The sequence below is a fragment of the Papio anubis genome, chromosome 11, assembly GCF_008728515.1.
Source record: "Papio anubis isolate 15944 chromosome 11, Panubis1.0, whole genome shotgun sequence".
Taxonomy (NCBI): domain Eukaryota; kingdom Metazoa; phylum Chordata; class Mammalia; order Primates; family Cercopithecidae; genus Papio; species Papio anubis.
This window is the reverse complement of record NC_044986.1, coordinates 51,812,133-51,821,990: the sequence shown is the minus strand read 5'-3', so window position 1 is coordinate 51,821,990 and position 9,858 is coordinate 51,812,133. Positions and strand designations below refer to the sequence as shown.

The 9,858-nt window shown below is 37.0% G+C and overlaps 1 long non-coding RNA gene across 1 annotated transcript in view; it reads left to right on the top strand.

Moving 5' to 3' along the window:
* Positions 1-341: 341 nt before the first annotated feature.
* LOC103887612 overlaps positions 342-9,858 on the top strand; it is a 592,558-nt gene continuing 583,041 nt past the window's right edge. Inside the window, exons 1-2 of the long non-coding RNA XR_001906487.3 lie at positions 342-2,145; positions 2,257-2,385. This is a non-coding gene — a long non-coding RNA (uncharacterized LOC103887612). The remainder of the gene's footprint in view (positions 2,146-2,256; positions 2,386-9,858) is intronic.

Here is a 9,858-nt window from a genome sequence, read left to right as displayed (position 1 = left end):
TCAGAGGATGCTCTAGAAGTAGCGCATGAGAGCCTACGGGTGAAAGGCCCTGGCTAGGAAGAGAAGGAGGTTACACAGGAGAGCCTACAGATACTTGTAAGCTCTCTTAGTGGTCAACCTTCCCAACACAAACGCGCGAGCGCACACACACTTAACACACACAAAGTGAAAGAGAGAGACAGATTCCTTGACCGCCGCTAGAGGGAGGGTCGCTGGGCGGTTGTGCAAAATGGAATAAATATGGGCCCTGCTGTCTGGCGGAATTTGTGTTTATGTCACTTTAAAAATACTATTTTTATTTGACAAACCATAACTGTGATATAGTTATGGGATACATTCTGATGTCACTTTTGAAAGACTTCAAGTGACTAAACAAGGAAGACCCTACCTTGGTTAGGTTGGAACTAAATAAGGAAAAACATACAGCCGTAAATGCCTTTCACAACCACAGGTTCCTTTGGTCTTGAGATTCTCCATTCCGTTACCCATTCTTCACTACTTTCTACACAAGGCTCAAGGTGCTCAGCACAGAACCTGGGCTCCTAATAGCACAGACAGTATTTTATATGCACATATAATATACACATAATACACACAATACACACACACACACACACGTATTTCCTCAAAGGAATTGTAGGAAAGGACCACAGTAATGTGAATTGCGTTTTTTTCCACCTTTGTTTGATTCTATGGCTTTAATAGCTGATATACCATGCAAAAATGTAAAAACAAGTTGGAAACATAATTGATCATTTTACTCAGCAAAAATAAATCCACTTTCCATTATATTTCTGAGTTTTAGAATTTAATTATTCACTGTCGATCTGGAAATAGATGCCGAATCCTCAGAAAATACCAGTTACAGAAAGGTATTACTATAAGAAATACAACTTCCTTGTGCAAAGGCTCTTTAAGTTACGAATGGTCTCTCAGTATGCAAACTGCCTTAGAATGCAGAGTAATGGTTATTTGAAGACATTTGAATACTCTCATCCATTGTGACTCTGAGTTAGGAAGCGGACAGTGGGGGTTAAGAAAAGATTGAGTATTGCCTTGATTGGAATTTCAAGAGAGGAAAGTCTAATCCCTTTCTTGTAAAAGACATCTCGGTGGATTTCAACTAACTTTGAGAAACGAATCAGAATACTGACTCAAACCAGAGCTAAAGAGAAAAGTGTTTTTTTGTTTTTTCTAAAAACCAGGTGTTGAGCTCCTTGGTAACCCAATATTGGGTGCGCGCGCGCAGAGTGGCCAGACCCCTCTCCACGCAGCTCTGGCTCTGTTCAACTCGGCAAGTGCACTCACAGCGGAACTGCCACCAGTATAACGTCTTGTCGATGGGCTTCAGGGTTTGACACTCCGCAGCGCCACCACCTCTGTTTTCTCCCCAAGTAAGCTACTCTCTACCTCTCGAGCAGCAGATCGCCCTATGCGCGCTACAATCCGTGGGGCGGGGAGACCTGGCGCTCACCCAGCGAGCTCGACTGGTGCTGACGTCCGTTCAGGCCTTTAAATGTCTCTGTCCCTGGGCAGCAGGGAACAGACTTTGTAGCAGTCACTTTGCCCAAAGGGAGACGCGTCTCTGCTTTTGCAGGCGGCAGCTCGGACTCCCCTCGCTCTTTCCAGTGCTGCGTTTGCCTCTGTCTTTGCCTTGAGTTCCCCACAGCCTCTCCAGCGGGAGGCGCTTTTGGTATTCGTACCCCGGGCGTGAACCAACAGGACTCCCCATGCCCTGTGCTTTTTCAGTAGGTTCGAAGATCAGAGATTGCGAGGTGCGCTCGGTGATCGCTCAAGGAGCGGGGAGCTTACTCCCCCTGATTTTGGTAGGGAGTGATTTTTTTTTTTTCCCGAGCTGGCGAAAGCGTCCTCCCCGCTCCTGAAGCTGCAACTTGTTTTGGTTTCTTCTCAGTCCTGTGTGTGGTTACAACATCAAAGTTTTTCTCCCTTACCCTTCCAAAGATCTATCCTTTTAATCCTCCCCCCGCGCTGTCTCCGCCAGGCCTTCTCGCTGTGCGGTGAGTGGGTAGCTGGGCGCGCAGTGTGGCAGTGGCGGCGAAGATTGGCGCTATCAGGAGGAGCAAAAGGGAAGGATCTGCTGCTGGGGGCTCCCTGGGTGACCCTTTGCTAGGCGAAAAGAACCGGGTAAGGGCGCAGAAGAGGAGCCGGAACCTTCTGGGACCCTGGTGCCTGAGATTGGATTTTGATCACCATCCTTGTGTGTCTCTGTCCCTTTTTTTCTCAATTGGTAACTAGTCGAGAGAGAAGCGCTTGGCAGGAGCTCTCTGCGGGACATAAGCTCCCTGGCTGCTCGGGATCCCTACGTCCGCTGCTGCGGAAGGAACACAGGGGAGGACGCAAGCGGTTGCTTACTGGAGCCTGGAGGTAGGCAAGGGGGTGGGATCCTGATTCTCAGCCCAGATTCCAAAAGGGTGTCTGGTTTCATGGAAACATTCTTCTCACCCTCATTTATCATCGCACACCCCACCCCCGCTTTTCAGATCCAGGATCATGTGAATTTAGACCAGAATGGAACACTTTGGCACCCTGACAAGGTGGAAGTACCTTTCACAGCTCATCGCCTGAATGCCTTGCTCCTTACATATATATGTTTGTGTTGGGGGAATGTGAGCTTCTCAGGGAAGTTGATACCTTGTAGATTTTAAGAATGTCCAACTTGATTTTATTCAGTTTCTTAAAGGATGTGTTTCCTGTGGGCAAGAATTATGGGAAATAAATGTCAGTGTCATATACAACTGCAGTGGCAGCTCAGAAATCACCTTCATTGCTCCCCAAAAGTTTTCCCTATGCAAGTTTTCTTAATGTCCACATGTAGTGAATGGAGACTTGGCTTGTTCCATTATATGTAAATGGAGGGGAGGGGTCACATCCTTATCTTTTAAATTGGGGGATATCAAAGACATAAGAGTTTCTGCTCTTTCATATCTACATACGGTAATCAGTGAAATAAATGAACCCATTAGTATTCGGATCTTGCAATACTTGGTTCCATAAAGACACTACTGTACATTTTATTTCTGATCTCATTTGTTTTAGTAGAATAATATTAGATGGTTTTATCCACTTTTTCACACATGTGTGCTGTAGATTTCAGGATATCCTATAAAGCAGTGGGAGGCAAGGTCCAAGATCTGGCCTCAATAACATCTCTCCTCTACGAGGATCCCTTTACATTAAACTGCAACTAGTGAAATCTGGAACTTGAACTGCTGCTGCTGCTTTGTGCTTGCTTGCTTTTTTATTTTATTTATTTGTTCTCTCTCTCTCTCTCTCTCTCTCTCTCTCTCTTTCTCTCTTGCTTCTGTATACTTGTAGCTTTCAGTCTGAACGTAAATCTCCCTCTGTGTAATGGCCCTTGTTACTTGTATTCTTCCCCTTAGGGCAGCTCACAGTTGGGTTGCCCTGAATTAAAATAAACTAATCCCCTGACAGTATAGTTTATACATTTCCTGGGTATATACTGTGTATGCCTAGGCTTCCTACTGAGCCAGGTGTGTTGGAGGACATGGAGAGTATAGGGAGACCAGAGTACCATGAAAGTGGTGAGAGTAGGACAAAATTAGGAAGATGGACTGTACTGAAGGAGAATTAGGACAGTGTAGAAGAGGAGGAAATAAAGCAAAACTCTGAGCGGTGTGTGTTTGAGAGTGTATATGTGTGTGTGTGTGTGTGTGTGTGTGTGTAGAAGATGGATTATCGTCAGCAGAAATCAACCTTATCTTAAATCTGCATGAGCAGGTTTATCTCAAAGGGCAGATTCTTCGCTTGGTAAATGCTTTGAAAAGACTTGAGAATCCCAAGGAGGGAAGAAACAGCTCTCATTTGTAACTATTGATTTTCAAATAAACTCTTTAGTTCCAGGCTCTAGAACAGTTTTTCTCAAATTTTAGTGCCTGAAGATGCTTAACAATTGAGATTTACAACTCCTAACATGCAAAATATTGGTTCAAGGAGGTCCAATTAATTGCATATCTAACAGGATGAGTGATTCCAGTTCTCCTAGTTCAAGAAGTATTCTATGAAATTGACAAACTTAGTGTTAATGAACTTGATTTTTGTGAGGGAGGGTGTCATACTTGCATTTTAATGTAAAAACTTTCCCTAGTATTTATCTTCTTGAAATTTTCTTGTTTTCTTCTATCAATGCCATTATTATTGTCATGGCTATCCTGTTAGAAGATGGGCATTCTCAAATAACAAAGTTTTATTATCATTTGTATATTTGCAGCCTTGAATGGTGGCCCTTTGAGATTTAAACTAGAAAGCACTAGTACTGAGGTGACAGAAATGTTTCAGCATTATTAAAATCTTAAGTTAAAAAAAAAATCAGTGTACTGATGGGTTTGGTTTGATGATAACTTTAAACATTATGATTATCACTTTCTCACTTGGATAGATACCAACTTTTTTATTTTTTATTCTCACCTTTTAATTTCATGTATTTATATGTTTATCTTTTTCCCTACTAATGCAAAGCAGTTCAGGTCACTTTCATGAAATTATACAAAGAGAAAGTGAATTTAACAGTGCCTACAATCATTTTTTTTCTAGTACATCTCTTCATTTCCATTAATAAAACTTCACAAAGGTAACATAAAAGTGAAAGAGATGATTGATCACATTCGGAACCCAATGGAGAGTTAGGTCATTTTATTGAGCCTATTTTTGAAAATAACATCTCCATGAAATTCTTAATTTTTCCCACTCTTTCCAGCCTAAAGATGTTGGTCATTCATTACCGTGGTGTTCAATCTGTGTGATGTTCATTGACACTATAGTGTCAGAGTTCTAATTTCTGCTTTTTGTACTATTTTCATATACAGTGCTATTTTACAGAACATGTTTTTGTGATCGGAAGCATTAGAGTTTCCTACTAATTAAAAAGTTTGCCCAATAATAGTACAGCATCACATATCAATAGACAAAAAGAATATTGTATTTGCTTATTTTCTTTAAATAACCACTTTACTCAACTGACATTTCCCAGTTGTCTTATGCTATATCAAAGTGTTGGCTGGCTTCTAGTTTAAACTATCTACATGTCGAAATTTTAAAAAAAAATGCAGCTTGCATGCTTTAATGAAATGTCCTCTCTAATAATGCATGTAATGGAATAATGTGAATTATAAGCTTATTCTTTATTTTTTTATTGAAACTCTAATAATCTCTTTTGATATTTGGTTGGTGTTACACTAAGAATTTGGAAAGCTGGGGAAAAAATTAGGAAACTAGTTAAATTCTTGGAAAATAAACTTAACCTAAGAGAAGTTTGTTTTTGCTTCATATTAACCCCAAATCACAGGTGTTACGATTGATATATTGAGGTTGACACATAGTGACACAGCAATCAGAATTTCTGCCATAGTTCAAGGGCTTCTTTGTAAAATAATTACACCACTGATAGCAAACACAATCAATTTCTACGTAAAAAAAATATAAATAATTTTGTTTTGCTGTTCTAAAAATTCCTTTTACTTTCACATAGCCCCTTTCCCCATGGGGTGAGAGAGAGAGTAGTCCACAGGATGGCACTATTGTGATGCATAGTATTTTGAATAATTTTACCCTTGAGCCATCTTTAGCTACATTAATACTAATGGAAACATTGACTTTTCTCCAATGATAAATTTCTGACACGTTTTTTCTTCAAGCCAATGGATATCTATCAGAAGGTGTTAGTGTTCATTATTGCCAAAGACTGCCTTTTAAAAAATAATCCCCCAGGAGGATCTAGTAGCCATCACTCCTATCTTTTCTCTCCTCATCCTCTGTGATCTGATGAAATTCATATTGTATCTGTAGAATATATATATATATATAAAATAAATTAATTTCACATAAACCAGAAACATATATTTTTCGTTAACTATAATGTTATATATATTCTCATCCCTGTCCTATATTCATAGAATGAGAATGGGTCTTCTTCCACATACTACATTTGCATTTACATTGAATTCATCCATGCTACCTAAAAAAATCCATTCACACTAATATTGATTTAATGGATTCCTTAACAGGATTGATTTGTGTTTTAAAAGAGGATCACTAGAAGAAGACAAATCTTAACACACATATCCCCTGAAGATTTTCAAGTCCTTAGACAAAATGAAAAAACAAAACAACAACAATAAAACCACAACAACCTAGTCTCACAAACCACAGCCACTTCTATGTAAGTCCAGTCCTATGACCTAGTTAAGGCCTGCATCTGTCTGATATCCCGTGTCTGGGAGTGCCAGAGCCTATTCAAAGTCTTCAGGTACAAATAAGAAACAACTTGTATAGAAACTCACATTTTAACAACGAGAATAGGACATCAACATTAAAATATATATAGAACAGGAGGTGGAATCCAGGGACTAGTGATACTTCAGTGAGAACATGTTTGAAAATATGGAGAACAGCAGGTAGAATCCAGGGACTTGAGATGCTTCAGAAAAGTCAAACACATGTTAGATCCTCTGTCTTGGTATGCCATTTCTTGGTATGCCATTTGCTCAGTTTTATGAGTGGGATTAGACTAGAAGACACATCTGTGGTACAGCCAGCAAATCCAAAAGGCAGGAGAAATCATGGTGCCTCGGTCCAGCTTGTATTTTCTTTAGGAGTGGGAGTGGGAGTGGGGAGAGGACATTCGCCTGCAGGTTTCTGGAGGTTTTTCTTTTGCCAATGTGAGAAATTATTTTATGCTATGCCAACTAAAAGTTTGATTCTTGGTGAAAAGTGATTACTTTTCTTTAATTCTTAAAACTGTTTCATGATTGTCTTCTAAGAATTGTACTTCTTTGGTTACTTTACAGTGGAATTCTTATGGTTGATCAGCCATTTAATTTAAATAAAATATCTTACATTTTATGAAAAAATTCTCTACACTAAGATGTTTCTGGACTGCATCATACAGCTGCGTAAAGTTGGGTAAAATTGAAATATTGGCCTATGCTTTAAAGATGAGCAAATCATTAGAAATGATTCATATAACTATGTTTTTTCACTTTTCTAAAGTTCTTATTTGTGAATGACTCAGTTAAGTCTCCACCTCTTTTTCAGTGTTGAATTCCTTTCAAGAGTGAAGCGAGGAAGAGAAAGGAAGTACAATTACAATTATAAGTTTTGACTTAAGATATTTAACTGTGGGCCAGGCGCAGTGGCTTATGCCCATAATTCCAGCACTTTGGGAGGCCGAGGCTCACTTGAGCTAGAGTTTAAGACCAGCCTGGGCAACATAGTGAGACCCTGTCTATATAAAATGTGTGTGTGTATATATATAAATATATATAACATATACACACATATATATAGAGAGAGTATATTTATATTTATATATATAGAGAGAGTATATTTATATTTAACTATGAATGATCCTTTAAAAGGGCCTTCAATGTCACTTTCTCATTTTTTAGACATTCTTCAAATCAGAAAAATCATGTATATGTAAGTATATATGTCCACATATACATATGTATGCTAGAGTTTTTTCCTATATTTATTCTTTTCTTTTTTTATAATTACCACATGTACCCTTTTTCACCTTAACACGGCAGTCCCAAACTTTTTGGCACCAGGGACGAGTTTTGTGGAAGAAAATTTTTCACAGACCAGGAGTGGCTGGGTGAGTGGATTGTGGGGATGAGGGTATGTGAAACTCTTCCACTTCACATCATCAGGCATTAGTTATTAGATTCTCATAAGGAGTGTGCAACCTATATCCCTCACATGTGCAGTTAACAGTAGGGTTCCTGGGCCTATGATAATCTAATGCCGCTCTGAGTTCTGACAGGAGGCGGAGCTCAGGTGGTAATGCTGCCCAGCATTACCTGTCCCACAGGTCACCTCCTGCTGTGAGGCCCAGTTCCTAACAGAACATGAGCAGGTAACCCGTCTGCAGCCCCTGGGGTGGGGGACCCCTGCTCTATGGTGTATTCCACATTGCCAGCAAGGACAGACTTTTTTGAATAATTAATAAGTTATTAAATAATCTGTGGGCTTCACTCAAAATGCTTCTATAAAGAAATTTTTAAAAGGACAACTAACAAATAGGCATGTTAGAAACCCATGATATTCCAGTTTTTATTTCTTCTTTGCTAAAACATGTAAGTTAAATTCTATTGAAATTACTATCTCTACTGTATATTCTCATAGATTCCAATATGCTTAGGAGAGTAAAAATTGAGTTTAGCAATGCTGTGATTTAATAATTTGATGAATCAATGCAATCTAATTGCTGTTTAAAAATGGTTTTCTAACATAAACATAATATATGTATATATTCAGAACAGTTTTTACTAATGCATTATGTATTAAATTAACATTTGCATGACATATCATGTTCTTTAAAATGGGTTCATAAATGTATGACAAAATTTTAAATTATTTTTAATTTTAAAAGACTTTACCTGCAAAGATGTATACATGAATTTGAGCTGATATCATTTGAGTTGTATTTTATATAGTATTATTTAAAAATGTTAGGAGCATGGAGTTCTTAAAACTTAATATAATTGAAAAATAATATATTAATTATTATACCACTGCTAGATTATATATTATTTATGGCTTTGCAATATACTTGAAAACCTAGTACTTCATGTTTTTAAATGTCTTCTTATTTCTCTGAGAAACATTCTACTAAATTATTGAAAATGGAACTGGAAATTTTTAGGGTACAAATATTCAAATTTTATACTCAGAATTATTGTTTTACTCCTAAAATTCTAAAAGTTATAATAAGTAAATATAATAATATAATAACTGAAATGTGACATTATAATCAATGGGTATTATGATTTGCTGTCTTTAAGGTTCTGAAACATGAATTAACTAAAAAAAAGTAAATACTTTAAACTTCTGTAGATGTGTATTCTTGCTGACCATTTTGTATAGATGTGAGGGAATATAATTTATTCTCTATTTTTATAACTAGAGCTATAAAACATATAACCTACGCAAATGCTTGTAACACATATGCAAAAAAAAATAGTTTTTCAATAATACCTACAATTTCCAAGCTTCTCACAGTTATTCACTCTTTGAAATATGTTGTGTGTTGTTAGGTTAAAGAATGTTTTTCAATTGATATTTAGAATACATCTGGACCACTATATACTGATGACATTTGGCCTGTATTAAGGAATAACAAAACCATTTTTAAACATCGTATTTCCAAAAATAACAGGTTAAATTTGGTGAAACAGTACAGTGAATCTGTATTATTAATTGTGGGCATATGCTTAGGCAAGGGCATATTTGTTATTATAATGAAAATAGAGAAAGGGATGGGCAAGAAAGGAATAGTATTCCTACCCATCTCCAAATGGGAAAAGAAAGATTGTAGATTTGGGAATTAAGTCTTAGAAAAGGATACTAACTGTTCTAGGCAAACATTTAATTAATAAATAAAAGTTGGCCAGACTTACTTTAATGAGCTTCAAAATAATTTAAAATGATAGCATTCCAATTTAATAAATATTATATGTGTCTTCTACATTATACTATATTTTCATCTGGAAAGCTATAGTTTTCTACATGATAAGTAATGAAAAACATGTATTAGAAATTTTTAATTATATATATTTATCTGTTCAAAATAGCTCCAAGTTAGAGAATTTAGATATTTAAAATAATAATGAATTATGTTATAATTATTTTGTGCCAGTTATTACTTTAAGCACATTACATTTATTAACTCATTTGATTTTTGTAACTTTATAAACCCCTAGTATTTTCTTAACTTATTACTAGCTAGGCATGATATGTTCAGGAAAGTTTAAAACTTTGTCCCAAGTTTCCCAGTTAGAAAGAGATTGAGTGTGAATTCAAATCAAGGGTCCAGATACT